General features: G+C 42.6%; 1 pseudogene; it reads right to left on the reverse strand.

Moving 5' to 3' along the window:
- Nucleotides 1-746: 746 nt before the first annotated feature.
- Nucleotides 747-15,655, reverse strand: LOC134016558 (myosin phosphatase Rho-interacting protein-like; annotated as a pseudogene).
- Nucleotides 15,656-20,962: the final 5,307 nt, after the last annotated feature.

A 20,962-nucleotide genomic window follows, 5' to 3' on the forward strand; every position in this document is an offset into this window, starting at 1 on the left:
GCTTCAGCAGGCTTTCCAGGGGCCCGCAAGGCCCGTGATCGTCCGCCAGGCTGCGGAGCAGATGAGCACAGTCAACACGCTTACGCACAACGCCGCCTTTCTGAAACAAAAACCTTCAATACACATTCAGAGCTTAACCCTTGTGTTCTTTTCATATTCTGCATGCAGCCCATGTGCGTAGGGTCAAAAATGACCGAACTTCACTGGCGCCACTATAAAAAAAGGCACTTAATTTAATTTTAAACCAGAAATCAGCATTTTACACCTAGAAACCAACCAGTCACACAGAACTTTTTCTGACTTCACAGTCCTGTATTTCTTCAGTTTACACCACTCGTGATTTTTTGCTATTACATTACATTACATTACATTGAGGGCATTTGGCAGATGCTCTTATCCAGAGCAACGTACAGTTGATTAGACTAAACAGGGTTTAGGGCCTTGCTCAAAGACGCAACAGCTGGGCAGATTGTGGCTACACCGGGGATCAAACCACCGACCTTGCGGGTGCTATAGATGTGTGGCTTACGTAACTTTGATTATGATTTCTGATTCCATAACTGCAGGGTTAAAAATAAAAAGTCATCAAATTTCACGTGGAGAAAATGACATTTCAGGTGTTTTCACTGTTGTTAGACTTTTTAACCCGGAGGACAACAAGAGGGTTAATCACCTATTCATGGTAATCACAGAACACAATCTAGGCACAGAACAGTGTACATTAACACGGCCAGTGGTTCACTGACCTGGCCACATCTGGTGCAGTGGAGGGACGCACGTTCTTCATCACCGCCTGTATCCAGTTCCGCCTTATACCACCAGTCATGGCAGACAGTGTGTACACCGCCTCCTGGGTCTGACGGACAAACACGGTACATGATACAGTAAACGTGCGTTGCCTCTCGTCAAACAACCACAATCCTATAGACCATAGCCATCAATGTAGACACAGAGATCAGCCCCTCAAGTTTGCTGAATCATCACCAAGCAGAGTGATATTATTTCACTGCCCAGTGTAATTAGAGGTGCATTGATCCATTTTCTGAGCTCTGCAATAATCAAGCGTGAAAAAAGTGGTGCATATTGTTTATATACTGCAGTTGCGGTGCAAATTGAGATGTACTGGAATGAAATACAGACCACTATGAAATATGCCCATTATTACTGTATACCAAAACCACTGCATTCCCAGCATGTCTCCAGTGGATTTTTCCAACAACACAGTACCCGACAGAAGTTACAGCTCAGCACAATGCATTTGCATGTAGTAGTTACTTCATCATTACCAAGGTCACAATCAATATACTAGGGCTCAGCTCAAAACACTGATACAACAATATATTGCCCTTTGCCTTACAGTACTGTAGAGTGAATATGTATCATTCTTTTAAGTTTTTAAGATTAGTTCCCGTCAAACGTTTCCATTTAAATGACCAATCATGAGCCAAAAATCAAGCCTTCATGAGCGAAAGCTAAGCATTCATAATGGTCATTGGCAGCTCATTGGACTTTGAAAGCCCTTGTGTATTTTTTGGTTGATCTTTGCAGACATGATATGGATTCTTTAAGTTCCCTTTTCTGTTCCTGATCAATAAATTAGATATATATATTCTCTTTCTATCGGCGCCAGCAGAAGAAAATTCACATCACCATGTATATATGCACTGAATTGGGAGATGCAATGCATCCTGAGGCAACTGACAGTACCCAACCCTACATGTGTCTATAAAGACCCACAGAGATATGGAAAGCCACAGTTAATGGGATTCAAATGGAAACTTTTTTTTTCTCGTGGAGAGGCATAATAACTAAAAGCACAATAACGAATATAATAAGAATAACAACATCTATTTATGAGCCATATTTTTCCATATATATTCTTTTGTGATGGCACCTTATCAGTCAATCACTGCACATCTTACATAAGTCAATCACTGTATACATACATGCATTGTATCCAATTGTATGCATGCATAAAGCAAACATACATAATGGGTATATAATTCAGGTTTACATGGTTTATATATATCTTACATGTATCTGGAAGCCATAGTTCCTCTGGACCTGGTATTCAGTAACATTGTAACAGGTAGTCAGGTCTATCTCCCCATCTAGGTCAGAGGCCTGTAAAAAGGGACAGAAAATAATTTAATGCTAATAAAAACACTGTTTCACACACTGCTCTCTGACAGGATTCTTGTCAGTGCCAAAAAAAGACGAACGCGAATCACCTCCTCTGCAATGGAATCCTTGTAGTATCGCAGACTGTGGTCCGTCAGCACAAACCAGTATTTCTTCCACTAGAGAAGAAATGTAAAATGACAAGTATGAAAAGAGGACATCGAAATTACGCAAACATGTAGCAGGTTGGTATGAGAATGTGCCACATTATTGAAACTGTATATTTGCAATGTATTATTTTGACATTTTCAATAAAAACATATGGGAGGGTTGGTCTCAAGTTTCATTTGAAAAAAAACAGAACTGTGACAGCATTATATTAAAATAAACAATAGAGGATTTAAGGGGAGTGTATACTTGTAGAAGGGCTGGGGCCTCTATTGGCCAATGTGAGGCCTGAGACACACTAATACACATAAACATGCCCTCCCAAGGGGCATCATTCACTGGGTTTTTCCCACAGCAGTCTCAGGCTCCATTTCCAATGATCAAAACGCTCAAGTGTCTCAGCTACTAAAAAGAGCAGAGAAAATATTCTACGCAATCTATTTTTAAATGGAATATCGTGCAAGCAACTTGATGCTAATTTTATTTACGTGACTGTCCAGATTCTGAAGAACGTCACAACTGGACCGTTCTCTCTCCACCTTATGCCTTGCTGCTCAAAAAAGAGTTACAGTAATCCAGGTAAAAACTGAGAAAATGTTATAGATTAAGCTGTTGCTTTTTGCATTGGTAGACACAAGCCAAACTGCCTAGCTAAGCAAACTAGTGGGAGTGAGTTCTTCTTGAAGCAACAAATGGCATTTGAACTTTATTTCAACAAAACAAACCGTGAAAGGGCAGAGCCATGCTTTCAACTGATACCAATTGAACCCTTGGCATCAAAGCCAGACTCCCAACTCCAAAGGCTGCCGAGAGACCCCATGTGCTTTCATAGAACCAATGGCCATTTGTAGGCTCACCTCTGCTTTGATGGTAGCAAAATGTCTCCACCTCAAGAGGTAGGAGCAACAATGGTAGAGAATGCTTTAGGCTTCCTCGACTTATTCTAAACTGTGCCACTGTTAAACTTGGAAGCTGTATTTCAATTAACAGGCAGTCAGTTATATTACTGCATTTGCTTTGATGGTAAGTAGCCTTGTGTATCATCTGCTCATTGGCTTTTGAGCTATTTTTTTATTTTTACCAGAAGCTATGACAATGGCTGATATGAAAAATTACATGGTTTCTGTACATTTCTTTTGTAAAATGCAAAGAGCTGGAAACAAATAATTAAACTTATTCCTGTACAGATGCTATTCTCCACCTTGAGTGATTTAACACACATGCTCACAAATACAGGTAAATGCATACTGTGTGAGATTACCTTCGGCACACTCTGTTTTCACCATTTCGCTCAACGCTGTATAATTATGTATTATTTATTATTTACCTGCCCCTGTTCATCCAATTTCACCATCCAGCCTTTCTTGAAGTTCAGCAAGTCTGGCTGTAACGAGAAGTAGAACACATTAGAGATCAGTCCACTGGGCTTGCCATTGCCACAGAGTGACTCTTAGAATGCCGGAAAGACAGGCTGGTTAACATAATAACAAAAAGGGTGTGTGATAACACAGTACGTAAACAAATGCAAATTTCAAAGCCTGACGTACCAAGCAATCAAGCGAATTTCATCAGACCTACCATAAAAGGGAGGATGTGTACTTACTTTAAACAGAGGCTGAAAAGAAGACTGGTTCCCCACAGCTGCCCTTCCATAATTCAAGTGGTGTGACATCAAATAGTTCACCGCATATCTTTTATTCACCCCACAATTTCTCATACCAATCTACAGTATAATGCAGGGGTATCCAACCATATCCAAAAAGGGCCAGAGTGGGTGTAGGTCTTTGTTTTGACTCAGCACACTTACATCTGATTCAACTAACCATGGTCTTCAAACAAGACCTTGATACTGTCAGATGTTGTAAACGTGGGCTAAAACACATCAGCACCCACACCGACACATTTCAGATAAGATTGGACACCCCTGGTACAATACGTTCATAACAATATTAGGACAAACATGTCACAACGTTTGAGAAACAATGCAAAAAACGAATTCAACTCAGTCTCACAAGCAGATGTTCTGTTATTTCGTTATCACCTTGGTTACACTGAATCAAACGTTAAGGAGACAAACATGAAATGACAAAAGGAAGATGAGGATGAAACAGGCAACATGCTGGACTCTATCCTAAAAAAAGAAAGCATTACTGGTGCTCAGTAACTTTCCTCTGCTGTGGTCCACACTGTGGGAAAATCACTACAAACACATTCACTGTGTGGTGGGGATGCACAAAATCCGCATTTCAGGTTTTTGCCAAATACAAAAATCATTGCAGATTTGGCTGAATACAGGGAAAGTACATATAACACATATGACACTCTTTGCAATCCATTATGACAATGTGAAGGTTACGGTGTTCAGCTGCTTGTATGTCAACCAGTATTTTAAAGCATGGCAGAAATTTGTTATGGTGAAATTGTATATGGCTCAGTACAAAAATACTATGTCACCGGATGAAATGAAATCTGGTTTCCATCATGACATAAAATAGTTTAAAGTTGACGTTTTTCGTTTTTATGATTTATAGGAAACATTATAAAAAATATTCTTTCTGTACACCAAACCTGTGGATTTAAAAATATATATACATTGCCAAATTACTTGTGCATAGGCATATATCACATGTAGAGGCTTATGCAAATAAGTCCTAAGATATATCAGACATGCAGAGTCTAATTTGCTTCCTTACACATTATACATCAGGTATTATTCTGTCAAAGGAAAATGCTCTGGTGAGGTTTTGTGCAGTTATGTGAAACCAAGCCTCCAGATATCTTGTCAATAGCAGAGAGAAAATCTCTTTCGCTGAGAGTAGTATATGAGGGTAGTGTAGAGAGAGTATTTTACATTGTTTTCAGACCATCTAAGGTCGATGTCTGACACAATTTTCCTTGGTGTGTTTGGAGGCTCCGGAGCATTTCTGTGGCAAGCTTAGTATAGTTATTCCCTGTGCATTTTCATTTGCCTGGGATAGGCAGTGTAAATAAAATAATTATTTGGAGGCAGGGGTTTGAACAATAGTTGTATGCAGTTTCTGTTCTTTTCTAAAGTGAGATGTGCATATTCTAGGCAGATCTGGAACATGTTCATCAAATGATCTGCAAAGTATTTGGCTGAATCCAAAAGAAAAGTAAGGAACGTATTCCATCAGACCCAAAACTGAATTTGGATTAAGTGCATCCCTTTTGTGAGGTGAACTGGGGAAGCTGCAGTGACACTCGACAAAGTCCACACACACACGCGCTCGCAAACACTCACATGCACACACAGAAAGACACACACACCGGCATGAACACACACACACACACACACACACACACAGAAAGAAACCATGATAACACTCCACAAAAGTACACATGCACTCGCGTGCGACACACACACGCACACCCATTCATTCATATGCACATAAAAGTAATGGAAGCCATGGCTAAACACAGGAGAGACATGGAAATGACCTGGCTAGCAGGAGAGCGATGCTACACCCAGCACCATGAAGAGATGGTTTAGGACGTCCATGTTCTCAGAAAACCAACAGATGTCACAGGAAAACAAGACAGGCAGGGTAAATAATTACTTTCACTGAAGAAACCAGGAAGAGACTTGTCTAAACTTAATCATGCAACAAAAGACTGTTGCCACCACAGATGCAACATTTGCATTTCACTGTGTATATATGGTTGGTTTAGCTCTCATTGACCTTCCAGCAATATGCATTTGTTTTTAAGTGTTTTTAAGAATTCCAAGTACTTACGGTCAAAAGACACCTGGCTATTCAGGATTATTTGTTAACCTTATTAGATTAGATCCTAATTGTATTATTATTCATTCTTATTACAATATTTCAACAAAACAATGTATTTTTGTGTCTCTCAGCTCATTTGGATGTACGAGAAAACTTGAGAAATAAAAGCCTAAATAACACACACACAGACTATTAACAGGAAAAACAGGAAGTGCAATGTCACGGGTTGTCTGAAAAGCCAATGCCATAGACTCCTGCAGTTGATTTAAAAAATCATAAATCCACAACACTAATCCCAGAGGCATATCCATCAGTGACTTGGTAAGAGCCTTGTGTGACCTCTGGCACTTGAGAAAGGGGGCATTGTTCTGGTGTGGTAGTCATGTCCTTTCTGCTCACACCTTCAGCACACAACAGCTACAGATAATGGCGCTAACCTCTGCATCATATTACCACTCAGCACTCCTGTGCACCTGTGAGACCTGATCCAAAGCCCTCGTATCAGGTGCTGCGCAGTGAACTGGAAAACACAATTACACAGACAACTGAAGAACACACTTACTGTCATGACAGATTCCGTGGTCCTTCTGTCCAGTGACTTGGCTCTTCTCAGGGGAGGAAGGGTGGAATGGTGAAAATCTAAACTTTGTGCCGGATCAGTCCTCTGCTCCTAAAATAAGACAGATACAAACCTTCATTAATAAACTTTCAAAACAAATATTTTTTCTCACAGGGGGTGACACATGTACCAGCAGGTCTATAAAGACCAGCAGTACATTCAGGGGCTTTTATTAAGTGCTGCAGTTAGACTGCATTTTAAACAGTATCTAACATCTGTATGGCTTACAAGATGTAAAGGATTACATTTTGAAACAGAGATAAAGGTGAATGTAATCAACAGAAAGGCGACCATTTCATTAGATCTAACATTATCAAAATAGAAACAGAAATGAGCAATTGAGACTTTACCATTGTGTAACCTACACACCAAATAAATAGTGCAAAATAGTGCCTTCACCTACAAGCCAGTGACTACACCCTACAGTCCACAAAGTAGCACAGGAGAGCTAGCGCAGAGGAGAGATACAGTATGTCAACCATTTCATAGGGAATATGTGACATTTTGCTGTTGAAATAGCTGTATGCTCCTTTTAAACTCAAAAACAAAACATGGGGAGCATTTGGCATCACAAGGAAAGGAAGGAAACCTTTTTTTGTTTATTTCCCCTATAAATGTCTATGAACCTTGGCATATGTGTCTGGGTCCTGGTTCAGTTTCCGCGCTCAAGGGCGTTCTGAGCCAAGGTATTCCGTTGAAATTTATAGTTTATCTCCACAATACACTCTGTATTTGCCTTATTCAGGCTTGGAGAGGGGAACAACTTTTTTTAAAACAATCCAGCTGGCTTATTCTCTCCACCAGTGGGAGAGGCATGCAGGTATTCAAAGCAACACCTGGTACAATTGCCGCCGGGGGTGTGTCTGTGTGCTAAACACGGCTGCATAGAGTAATCTGTTTGCTAGCCAACTACCTCCCCAAGTCTGTGCTTGACATATCCTGCTGGCCTAGCAGACATTAGGCCTTTTCACAGTAGACGTGATGAGAGGGGAGGTCCTAGAGTGGAGCAGGAAAAGCATTCAGGTCAGGACACAGCTTCTGCAGTCAGGAGGGCAGAGGGACTGACACAGGGACTTTCAGTGGCCAGTGCAAACCATCCACAACATTAGATTAGAGTCCTATTTAAATGAGTGCATTATGCTGCGTTTTTGTCTTAAAGGTGCCAATGCACTCAGTTAACAGGGAAATTGCAGGGCACCAGTGAAGGGTCTTCTCAGTCGAATGGAACAAATTGAAAAAGGCTGCAAGAGTTTGGCAGAGGTTTTGGCACGGGCACAATGTGTGGTTATTTAAAAAGAATTATTTAGGGTGTGCTGAAAAGGTCACATGCTTTAGTGGTGTGAGGAACGGTTCTGGGTCAAAGGGCTGGTCGCACCTCCAGCACCTCTTACCCTAGAGGAGAGTGTGGCTTTCTTTCAGTTGGGTACTACAGACAATGTGAACAGCCTTCTGCTGTTCCTAGCGTTCCTCTTTAGCAGACTGTACTCCTTTGGGTTTTAGCTTTCGGAGCCCTGGGACAGAGCCAGAGCTGTTGAAAGCATGACAGAGATCTCGAGGGCCCAAGCTGCCAGACGAACAGCAGAAGAAAGGGCCTCGGTACAAAAGAGCAACAAATGCAAAAGCTTTCAGACAACGTGACCCCGTTGGGCCCGATCCACGAGCAGCTGGATCAAACTACACCATTCCTAGATCAGGGCTCTCTGATCAAACCAGCCCCATCACCAGACCGATTCCCTCTTTTCTGAGAACGTCTTACAAAATAAAACAAAACAAGCATTCATTTTAGCACTTTGAGGCTGCTTGTAACCACAGGGAACAAAACATAAACCAAAACACATGTAGATCTATGCATGTACAAAATCATAGATAAAATCATTATCAGACTGTCATGAGTACAAACTCCTGTGTCTTAATCTAGATCTATTGGGCAATGCTGAACGACTACTGGCCTTGCACTGAACCGAAGTTGCACACTAGTGAGGATAGGGGACATTTCCACTGTTGTGACAGTAAAAATGTGGCCCACATTTAGACTGCATGTGCAAGCTAATGGGTGATGATGTCATTAAGACACGCCCTGGAATTTGATGTCACCCTTCACTGCTCGGAGCCTGACAGTCCAGAGAAGAACATTCTGGCAACTGGGTCAGCAGCCTATTTTAAAATAGCTTCTTTTTCTTTTTTTACTTTAAAGCTCAGTTTTTTTTTTCCCCCTTTCTGAAGGAGTGTTTTCCCCAGGATAGGGTGGGAAAAGGAAGTGCAATTATCTGGGGAATCCGACCGCAGAATGGAAAATGGAAATTAATTCAGCACACACCTCTGACCTCCACTCACAACCAAAACAAAAACAGAGGGAAGAGAGGAGTGTCTGGTTGGGGCGTAACAGATCAAGTCCATGGCTCCGCTTGCATCACTTGGGGTCATGGTTCAGTTTGCACAGCGGGTTCACATTGTTATACTTAAAAATGGCCACTCACATCTGTTTAAATGTAGCTGTATTCAGCCACTTACTGGCACACATGGGGGGGGGGGGGGGGGTAAGTAGAAAGTGCTCTAATTTGTACACAGTGAAACCATATATAAATTAAAACCTGGAATAAAAACCTGGAAATCTGCATTTTAACATTTTAAATTATGACAATTGTCTGATTACAAATCTAAAATCATGGAGTACACAGCCAAATAAAAAATTAAAAGTATGATTCAAACATTATGGAGGGCACTGTATATGTATGTACAGTGGCTTCGGAAAGTACTCAGACCCTTCACTTTTTTGTTGTAGATTTAATTTTAAATGGATAAAACTGGATTTATAATGGCCAATTACAACATTCTAACCTTCAATTTATTTATTTTTCTCATGTGGTATCTTCTGATTAAACCATGAACTGCATGGACTGTATCAAATGTAATTGTAATTTTTCAAATGTAGTTTAAACAACAAGTTACATGAAGAAACTACACGCTAGGAAACATCTCAAATAAAAAAAGTGTGTTTGAAAATGGCTTTCCTCATTGTTCCGTCAAGTCCACATGCTACCAATTCATAAGTTATTAATCTGCACTCCGGGGCAGTGAGCCAAGCTGAATGTGAGCCGCGGCAGCACTGTTCCCTGTGGAAGTGTAATGGAGAGCGCTGACAGGAGGCTGCTCGTCCCTACCTCTCTCTGGAACCGCCGTGTCGCGCTGCGGCCCTGCCGCGCCCCGCCCCGGCCTGCCTCCTCCACCTCCATCCTCTCGTTCTCCAGCTCCAGGGCCTCCAGCTTCTCGATCACGTTGGAGCGACTGCAGGGGCACAGGCAGACATGACACCACTAACTGACACCGGGAGTGAGGCAGCACACGGGCAGACATGGCATCACTAACTGACACCGGGAGTGAGGCAGCACAGGGGCAGACATGACATCACTAACTGACACCGGGAGTGAGGCAGCACAGGGGCAGACATGACATCACTAACTGACACCGGGAGTGAGGCAGCACAGGGGCAGACATGACATCACTAACTGACACCGGGAGTGAGGCAGCACAGGGGCAGACATGACATCACTAACTGACACCGGGAGTGAGGCAGCACAGGGGCAGACATGACATCACTAACTGACACCGGGAGTGAGGCAGTGCAGGGGCAGACATGACATCACTAACTGACACCGGGAGTGAGGCAGCGCAGGGGCAGACATAACACCACTAACTGACACCGGGAGTGAGGCAGTGCAGGGGCAGACATGACACCAGTAACTGACACTGGGAGTGAGGCAGCGCAGGGGCACAGGAAGACATGACACAACTAACTGACACCGGGAGTGAGGCAGAGCAGGGGAGGCATGACATCACTAACTGACACTGGGAGTGAGGCAGTGCAGGGGCAGACATGACACCACTAACTGACACCGGGAGTGAGGCAGTGCAGGGGCAGACATGACACCACTAACTGACACTGGGAGTGAGGCAGCACAGGGGCAGACATGACACCACTAACTGACACCGGGAGTGAGGCAGAGCAGGGGAGGCATGACATCACTAACTGACACTGGGAGTGAGGCAGTGCAGGGGCAGACATGACACCACTAACTGACACCGGGAGTGAGGCAGCGCAGGGGCAGACATGACACCACTAATTGACACCGGGAGTGAGGCAGTACAGGCTCCCAAGGTACTGACAGTGATATCAGACACAACAAAGAGATGAAACCGGCTTCCCCACTTGCTTTAGAATGATAATCTTTCATGCTACTATCCCCTTTGTTAGGGCCCCTGCATCATGCCTACAGGTATACAGGACAATACCATTACTTTGCTCATTGAAGAAAAAAAAAAAAAAAAAAAAAAAAAAAAAAAAAACTGGGAGGGAATGTAGCTTTTCATCTTGAGACCTGCTTTCATACACTGAGCATGCATTCAAAATGATGATTTATTTCAGAACATATAAAAAATTATAGAGATAATGTCATATATTTACTCAAGTGTATTCCTTACCCTCTACCTCACATGCAACACAATTGTGTTCCTTGATATGTGCGGTGTTTCACACTTGAAACTCGATACTGCTGAGCTGTCTTTCTTTGATGTTCACTTATTTTCTCACCCGCTTCGCTAAATAGAAGAATTTTGTTTACTGCAGGCCAGTTGGAAATATTAAATGACTCTGAATTCTGACCTTATATGGGGAATCCACTGCAGTGTCAGTGCTCCTTAAAAGGCAATAAGTGAGACAGACGGTAAAATATTTGCGTCACATGACCGCTAGCCACTTTATTGGCTGCTGGGCATAAAATGGCAGTGGCAGCGCTCCCATAAACTAAAATTAAAACAAATGTACCCCCTTATCTCTCCAGCGGACAGGTTTTACTCTTTCCGGGCTCACTCTGTTCTGCCGTTTGCGAGTTTAATACTGAACGGAGTTGGGAAAAGCTGAGGGGAAAAGGGGATGAAATACACCCCTCTCTCTGGGAGGTTGTGTTTGAAGTGTCTGATTGAGAGAGCTTTGAGCACACGCAGCCCAACAGACAGTGCAGTGAAAATACTGCAGGCACATACACATAAACAAACACAAATCCAAACAAATCCCAAAAATTGTCGACAAGTCGATTGATTCCTCCTCGGTTTTCATTTTGGAAGCGAACATATTGTGCCAAGTCGTTTGCTGAAAAGCTTAACGACTCCAAAATTGAAGCTCGTTTCTGTTGAATAGAGTGAAACATTTTATTTTCCCATCAGTACAACAGAATTATTCTCCAGCCTGACCCTCAACTTGCACCTTAGAATTTAGGAAAGAATTAGCAACACTCTTGGACTCAACAGGCCTAATTTCGTTTTCAGTTTTGAGGCCAGCATTAGGCTGCATCTCCCTGACTGGTGGAGATATCTCTGTGAGATACCCCACACACACAGAGCTCTCCTCCTCTCTGTGAGATACCCCTCTCTGCCCCCACACAGAGCTCACCTCCTCTCTGTGAGATACCCCTCTCTGTCCCCCACACTGGAGCTCACCTCCTCTCTGTGAGATACCCCTCTCTGCCCCCACACAGAGCTCACCTCCTCTCTGTGAGATACCCCTCTCTGTCCCCCACACTGGAGCTCCACCTCCTCTGTGAGATACTCCACACAGAGCTCACCTTCTCTCTGTGAGATACCCCTCTCTGCCCCCACACAGAGCTCACCTTCTCTCTGAGATACCCCCTCTCTGCCCCCACACTTGAGCTCACCTCCTCTCTGTGGATACCCCACTCTGTCCCCACAGTGGAGCTCACCCCTCCTCTCTGTGAGATACCCCACACTGGAGCTCACCTCCTCTCTGTGAGATACTCCACACAGAGCTCACCTTCTCTCTGTGAGATACTCCACACAGAGCTCACCTTCTCTCTGTGAGATACCCCTCTCTGCCCCCACACTGGAGCTCACCTTCTCTCTGTGAGATACCCCTCTCTGCCCCCACACTGGAGCTCACCTTCTCTCTGTGAGATACCCCTCTCTGCCCCCACACTGGAGCTCACCTCCTCTCTGTAAGATACCCCCCTCTGTCCCCCAGGTGGAGCTCACCTCCTCTCTGTAAGATACCCCCCCTCTGTCCCCCAGGTGGAGCTCACCTCCTCTCTGTAAGATACCCCCCCTTTGTCCCCAGGTGGAGCTCACCTCCTCTCTGTATGATACCCCCCTCTGTCCCCAGGTGGAGCTCACCTCCTCTCGGGGCTGAAGAGCCTCTCGGGGCTGCGCACGCGGCTGCGTTTCTCGGCCTTGCGGGCCTCTGGCCTCGTGTCGGCGGGCGCGCGTGGCGTCGTGGAGGCCGGGTGCGCGGTGGCTGTCGGTGCTGGCGACGGTGCTGCCGCTGGCGTCCGAGGTCCAGGGAGCTCATGGAGCCGCTGATGTGGGAGCCGTTGGACAGCAGGCTGCTGCCCGAGGGGAAGGGGTTCGCTGGGCGCTGGGGAGAGGCAGCGCGGGACGCCCCCCAGCTCCCCGCTCAGCCTGCTGGACGTGCTGCCCGTGGGAGACAGGATGTCCAGGGCGCGGGCAGCGGGGCAGGGCCGGGGAGCGGGAGCCCGGCGCGGTCCAGCTCGTCACCGTTCACCGAGCCCTGGTCAGAGTTCAGGTCCGCACACGCCGCTTCCCGCTGGACCGGGGCGAAACAGCAGAGAGGTCACCGGCATAGCGACAGCCATTAGGGCTACTAAAGGCTCCTTCCTGACATTGAGACGTCGTGATATACTGAGACTTAGTGATATACTGCGGTGATTTACAATTCAAGGTTACTAGGCTTCCTGTAACAGAGCAAGCAGTGTCCCATTTAGATGAATTACGCATCTATATATCATCGCTTTAGACACTATAAACATTAGCTGGTATGTGCTCTCCACACTGAAACAGCCACTTTCCCTGGTTTTAAGGTGTCAAATATTTCTGAAATTTTAAGCAACTCAAACTCAAATCCACTTTGCACTATGGCAAAAAATGGGTTAAAATCCCAATATCTATAGTATGTCTTCCAGTATCTATAGTTTTAACAGTTCTGCCAAACATCCTTCTTACAATCTGTGACTTATAAAACAATCTTACATCCAGAGCAAACCATACCATATTGTTCAGCCACTCAGACGTGTTTCTCTTAACTGAAACTAACTTCTTGGCACAAAATGCGGCCATTTTATCATGTCTGAGAATGCACTTGATATTTCCAGAGCTCCCACTATATACCTCCAACACTGTTTTCACAGGACGCCAGAGAAAATTCTGGTTTGTGCTATTTTCATCGCATTAGTCTGGCCAGACTTTTGAACAGAGATGCCAGGTGTAATCAACCCTCAGGGCCTCAAATCATAAAAAAAAGTTTATGCAAAGACTTGAGTTCTTTCAGATAATTTGAATGTTCCACCCAAAGCAACAGACTACACTTTGAAAGAACATCTGACTTTGGGTTACAATCACTTAAAATAAATATATCAAAGGTTTCAGCAACAGTGTCACTGAGAAATTCATACAAACACAGGTGGCTCGAAAATACTGTACTCATCTGATATTGATCTTCCTCCCACACTGATCTTATTTGCCCAGAGAAGGGTTTTCACTGTAACTGAAAGCTTCTCTAAAGCATGTGGCCAACCATTTTACCCTGCACAGCTTATAAAAACCCTAGGCTTATAAAACATTTTGTTGATTTTTCTTTAATATGAATTTCTAATTAATATGTACGCTCGTCAGAATAAGACAGAATAACAAAATAATAGACAATGACTGAATAAGTCATGCACCTCATATTTTTCATGAAAATTCATGCTAGTCTTTAGCAACACCTTAAGGCTGTCATTGAAAATAAGTTGAGAAATGGCACCATTTCCTCCATACCTGTGGGGGGCAGTGGTGAGCCGAGGGCAGGGATGTCAGCTGAAGGCCACACCTGTGCCACATCTGCCTCCCTGCTCTGAAGCTCTTCCTGCCATATGATCGAGCGGGAATCTGGAACCTTCTCTGCTTCAGGGATTCCAGAGCCGGTCACAGCTACCTTGGCCGGGCCCGGCTCCTGAAATTCAGTTACATATTGGAGCCAAAAACAAGCATCAGCCCATCCGCCAAAATGCTACACAAGCAACTGAAATTCATCGTAATCAAATCGTAATCAAATTCGGGGGAAAAAAAATCAACATAATGGAATATACTCCCCGCTCACATCACAGGAGCTCACCTGGGAGTGGTGGGTTCAACCTTGCGCTTCTTCTTCTGGTTCTGCTTGTTGGTCCGAGGGTATACCACCAGCTGTTCACTCCATCTGATGACAGGGAAACATTACACATTGGATTCTGCCTGGAAGAGTGAATCACAGCTCCCTACCTGCAGTTGGAATTACAGTACCATCAATGAGGTTAAGCCACAGGAGCTCACCCGGAACCACATACAACAGCAACTTAAGAAAAAACTCAACATTTATTACCAATAGCAAAAGTTAAATGTTCATGGTTTACATAATAAGTACAGATTACTGAAATATAAGCCCTATGCTGTAATTAGAAAAACAAACTTATCCTGTTTGCCGCTTCTTGAATGAATCACCGCTTGAATGAATCACTGTTATTTTACCGATACAATCAGGGAGCATTTCAGCCACAGGCTTTTGAGCAGTGTCGTATCTTTATTTCGTCTAAAAGCATTTTCTTACGTGCCCCCAAAAAGCTTTCAGGTGTGCAAACCCTATGGTCATGAGCGGGATTCTGAAACGCAGCATTGTATGGAAACCTGATAAAGGGAGAGAAATGGGATGGTTTTACTGGATTCGTACTGTAGAATATACAGCATCGACACATGTGGAGGGAGGGTCTCCTTCCCCACCAGGGGCCGGGTTTCTGTCCGGCGCTTACCCCGTTGATGATCTCTTTGTTTCTCACCGCGGATGAAGTACTCCTGCTCAGGCGTGATGATGCACAGCGCGTTCTTCTGCCCAGTCCCTGGGTTCCGCGTCGATGACGTCTACGCACTGGTTCATGTTTACTGTTCCTTGCGGCAAAGTGCTTGGCTGAAGGAACAATTACCAAAATGATCATGACGGAATGGCTAGTTTTTGATACATGCCATATGCTACACACACACACACACACACACACACACACACACACACACCACACACACACACACACACACACACACACACACACACACACACACACACAAACTAATATTTGCACAACGGAAAATAACCACACAAGGTCTATGAGGACTACCGAGTGCCTCAATCACATTTCACCTCGACACAAAAAAGCCTTTCATAGCCAAAAATACCGCCCCCCCCCCCCATACACATACACACAGATACACACACATAGACACACACACACATTATGACATTATGATAAAGTTGATCATATTGTTTTTATATGCCCGCGGGCCACTGTGGAAAAAGGGTGAGAACCAATGGAACATGAGCTCTTCACTGTATTTAATTTGCAGAACTGGCTGATGGGTACGGAATGGAGAAACCAAGGTTATTTTTCAGAATCCTCTAGGCAATATCATTTTCAGAGAGTGGGAGCACATTCTTGACATCAAATTAGATTTTCTTCCAAGCTCCACAGATCTGAGGTTGTTTTAAAATGGTTAAGGTTTTTAGGAAAAAAGATTGGATTCAAAACAAACTGTAAAAGCAATTTCAAAACAAACTTGGTTATCAAGCAAGTAACTGACCATACACAATGACAAAAATGTTATGGTTTAGTTGTTTCTACTATTTGAATAATCAAAATAAAATTGTTGTTGTGAGCGCGTAAAAATAATTGTTTTTGACCCAATTATATTTTTAAACTTGAGAAGTTGGGATGTCATCTTCGGCCAATGAAGACTATAAAAGACCGGTTCATTCTATATAAGCCATATTTTATACTTTAGGAAGGAAACACACAAGGTTAGAAAGGAGGAAATGTTCTATGACATTATAATGCATTGCAAGAAAAACTCTGCAGTCTTGATTTTTATTGAAATCTTTCAATTGGAGAAAAGCAACGATGAAGAACAAAACCAGCCATTTTGCAAAGGGAGAAAAGCATCTGTTCCCAGCTTCCTCATCCCTCTGCCTCTACAGTAAGGACAATGCATGGTTATCGAAAAATTGCCATGGCAACAAGGAAAATCCTTTTGGTTCCAGTGTTTGGGGAATGAATAGGGGAGGCGACAGCCTAGAAAGCCAGGACTAAGCCTCTTTTGTAAGCATACGCAAGCAGTTTGACAGCAGATAAGTAAGAGTGGGTAGGTACGTCAGCGCTTTGTACAACAGAATTCAGAAACTAAGAAACCCTTCCTTTACCAAGAAACCTTTGCCAGGTCATAACTTGAATTATGAAAAATGGAGAATACTTGACCTGTCATATTTTCAGCCCCAAGAAAACCCCACTGTATAATATGTTGAATTACTCAGAAGACAGAGAAGCCTAAAGAGACATAAACCTTGCTGCTAGTCACAATATTCAGTTTTTTTGTGAAGCAGACATGAAAATCTTCGTGACCACAATATTTGAGTTGTCATTTTTACTGTTGGAAGAACTCCCACAGAATGGAAGGAGGCCCTACAGAGTATTAGTCCTTTCTGCCCTGGCTGTTATCAGGCATTCTGCTGCCCCTCGATGTAAAACAGGTGCTCCCTTTTTCCTCATGCCTTTTATGGCCATTTCAGTGGTCCAGCTTTATTAAAAGCTGCCAGTACACCCGAGGGGCTGCCAAATATGGCAATTACAGTGTGTCGTGGTAATAAACTGCAGCAACTCTAAAAGCTCGTAAAACGGAGATGCATGAACATAAGTTCCTCAGAACGTCCAGAAATTATGGATTTAGTTAAGATACTGGTTTTGTTTAAAGAAGTGGGGAAAAAAAAGAACACCCTTTGACTGGGGCACATTAACATAAGTCTGTAGTTTTAAAGAAGGATATTGTGTATCAGTCTGCTGCTGCAACAAAAAATATATGGGTTTTTTTTTTTCCTCCCATGATGTCATTTTAAAAAGGTGTAAGTGGAGAGGGCAATCTAAAACGTTTATTTTTCCTTAATTACTGTTTGGCTATCTCAATAGTCCAGACCTCTACTTCTGTTCACCTTTGTGCGTATGTCTTGTTTCTGTTGACACAGGAAGGTAATGATATTTTCTTCACTGTAGCGGTCTGGTCTCAGCCCTGTAATTTGAGGAGAATGTACCCTAATGAATTTAAAGCCAGTGCCTAGTTAACTTACGTTTACACAGCCAGTCTGCAAGAGCACAACAAACAATGCAGAAGCCTTCTGAAATACAAGCATGAGCACAAAATGCCATAAAAGATGCAGTTTTGCAAAAGCAGAACTTAAGTTAAGTTTGAAGTTAAACCAAATAACAGTTTTCTGTGAGATCATTTATCAACCCATAATGTTAAGGTTCTCAATGTACCCTTGTGTGGTTTGTTCAGGTAGGTAGCAGGCATTTGCAGACGAGATAGTGTGTTGCAATAGGTGTATGTATGGAATGAAATTGGCAAGGGCATACAGGCTCTTGGACTGCCAAGTTTTTGCCATTCACACGTTTAATATTATTGTGGAATTGATTCCAAAAACAAAATCTAATTCCATATCCTTCAATTGTTGTTACAAGAGAAATAGCCTAATGTTCCTCTCTCAGACACAAAAGCAGTATTCTGTGTACGAACTGAGAAACCACGTAGCTACAACTGAGAAAGTTAATTCATTATATATAACTTCATGCATGCATCCAATATTATGTGAACTACCAGCACACAGAGCAGATATTTGACTTAAATCCTTCTACAGTTCTGTCAACTGTTAATCTAATTTAAATAAACATGTGGTGTGGGAGTTATGGAATTTCAAACATTTACAATTTTCACATTGCAACATCCACCAGACAGCCAATCAGTGCTGTACTCATTATCATCACTTGGTATATCCCCCTACCAGCCTGTCAAAATAATCCTACAAAGAGTTTAAACAGTGGACATTTTTATATTTGTTCAGGGTACTTGACCATGTAAGGGTCTATGAAACCATCAACTTAATACAAAAAATACCTGTATTTTAATTTTTTTGGCATCATGGAATGTTGACAAAACCAACCATATAATTTGAACAAACTGTTCATGAGCCTTTGTCATTTTAGAGAATCGTTTGGGTTGTATTCGAAAATGTTATGAAATGCCCTTCCTTTCAAGACAAGTGTCAGCATAAAGTCTTATGGTTCTTGTGTTCTCACAATATCTCTGCTTTGAGATATTTCGGCATTGAACACGCAAATACTCCTTTTATTACAAAGGGAAATGTTTTGGATCTACAATCGTAATAGTTTTATCGCCTTCCGGTCTTGATATTGATTGGGACATATTCTTTTCCTGTTTGTTTCTATATAGCAGCATTGAACATTCAAGTCTCCGCCTTGGATCATGAAGATACGTATATGCATGGGTGTGGTAGCACATGATCGGTTTAGACCTGAAGAAGATCCACTGGGAAGTTGCCTACATTATTTGAATGAAAACACATATTGTTCCCTATAACACCAGTGTAATATTATAAAATCCACACACAATAGAGGCAATCTCACCATGCGTACATGCCTATATGGTAAGAAGAAAGCACAGTTCTGTCATGACCAAATGAGACGACCAGCAGGAATGTGTGGGCTGCAACAATGATTATGTTGGACAGTACATGGAGGAATAGAGACTGATGAAAGAACTGGAAATAAGGCAGTTACAAAGCCAGCACCAGAGAGAGCAGAGAGAAATGGACAGAATCAGCACCATTTTACAATACTAGAGATTAATTAAACGGAAACATTATTGCTCAGGCTTACCTATTGGTGCCATCTAAGCCCATTGTGCAGTGCACTGTTATTTGTTAAATGAAAAAACGTCAATGTTGATGGCAATTTATTTTGCAAACAGCATTTTCAAAGGAGAAAAATTAAATTAAATGTAGGTACTGTTTCCTGCCCCCGGTTTGTTCACTTGATTCGTACAACAAAACCTTTCACTACTATACAGCATGACAAGCAAACAAATAAAACAAAGAAATGAACAGTCAAGGCTTAAAAATAATTCTGTCAACTATGAAACCCTTTGTAAACAAATTTCAACAATCTATTTAATAAAAATGTAACCGTAATTAAACCATTAAAACCTCTGTCAGCAACATACTTGGGAGTTAAATTCCAAGGTAAACATGCAGCAGAAGTCACGTACAACTCTAGAAACTTTCCTCTTCAGACCAAAAGTACGAACAAATCTTTTAAGGCTATAAAGCAGAGTAGTCTATCTTAACACCGGGCAGAAAACGAAAAGCTCTGACATATCGTCCAGCATTTAGGGGTCTGCATTATGTCTTTGAAAGGAAGGCGAACGGGATGAATCCATCCCTTTAATAACAAAAACGATGGTCCTGAACCCCTTTATTTTGAGTTTTATATAATCCTATCCAGTTTACAGAAATAGATACTAAGACAGGCTGCCTGTGGAATGTAAATCTTGGGCATATTTTTCATTTCCATGTGGTTTTCAGGACTAATGTTCTGAGAGTATAGCGCAGTCATCGACAGTCGTCCGTAGTTCACCAAATATGGGCATATTAGAGGAATGCTGTGCGAAGCCCAGACTGAGTGTGTGGAGGATTTCTGTCTGATGGCTGAAATAGACCCTTTCCATGAGCACAGCCTCAGCTGAAGCTCAGAGGGCTAACCTCCAGCGTTTTCATCTCTCCTCATTATACCTGAGGGGCTCATATGTGAGCCTGACTCTGTCCAGGCCATTAAATATGGCTGTTCAGCGTGACGTAGGGCTACAGCAGCAATCAAAACTGCAAGAGGACCCAAATTGAACCTAAACATTATAGCTGTTTATACATCTACTTAAAGGTATGCTATGACCACACAGAGGTTGGTCAAAATCAGTCTTTCAGACTGAAAATATAGCATTGTACATTCTGTTTATTAATGAATTTGAATTACAGTTGCTACTGCTGCGTTCAGAGGATATATTCTGCAATTTACTTAATATAAGATAATATAATATATATGTGGTTACCTACGAAGCAAATTTTTTTTAAATTGTCTAACTTGTCTTTTTAAAAACCATGTCAATATAATTACAATGTCTTGTTAGCATCAGTTTAATTTGAAAGAAAAACCTGCAATGCATGTTTTAAAAAATATACTTGGTTAGACTTATTTGGCCTACTGCTCAGGAATTGATACAGTATTTTCTTTGAATATGTAGCATACTAAAGTAGAGGAAAGTAGAGGAGCCAAATTCAATGTGTGCAAAAACTGGCCAATTTCATAATGAGAGAACATGAAAAATG

Source organism: Osmerus eperlanus, unplaced genomic scaffold (genome assembly GCF_963692335.1).
Source record: "Osmerus eperlanus unplaced genomic scaffold, fOsmEpe2.1 SCAFFOLD_495, whole genome shotgun sequence".
NCBI lineage: Eukaryota > Metazoa > Chordata > Actinopteri > Osmeriformes > Osmeridae > Osmerus > Osmerus eperlanus.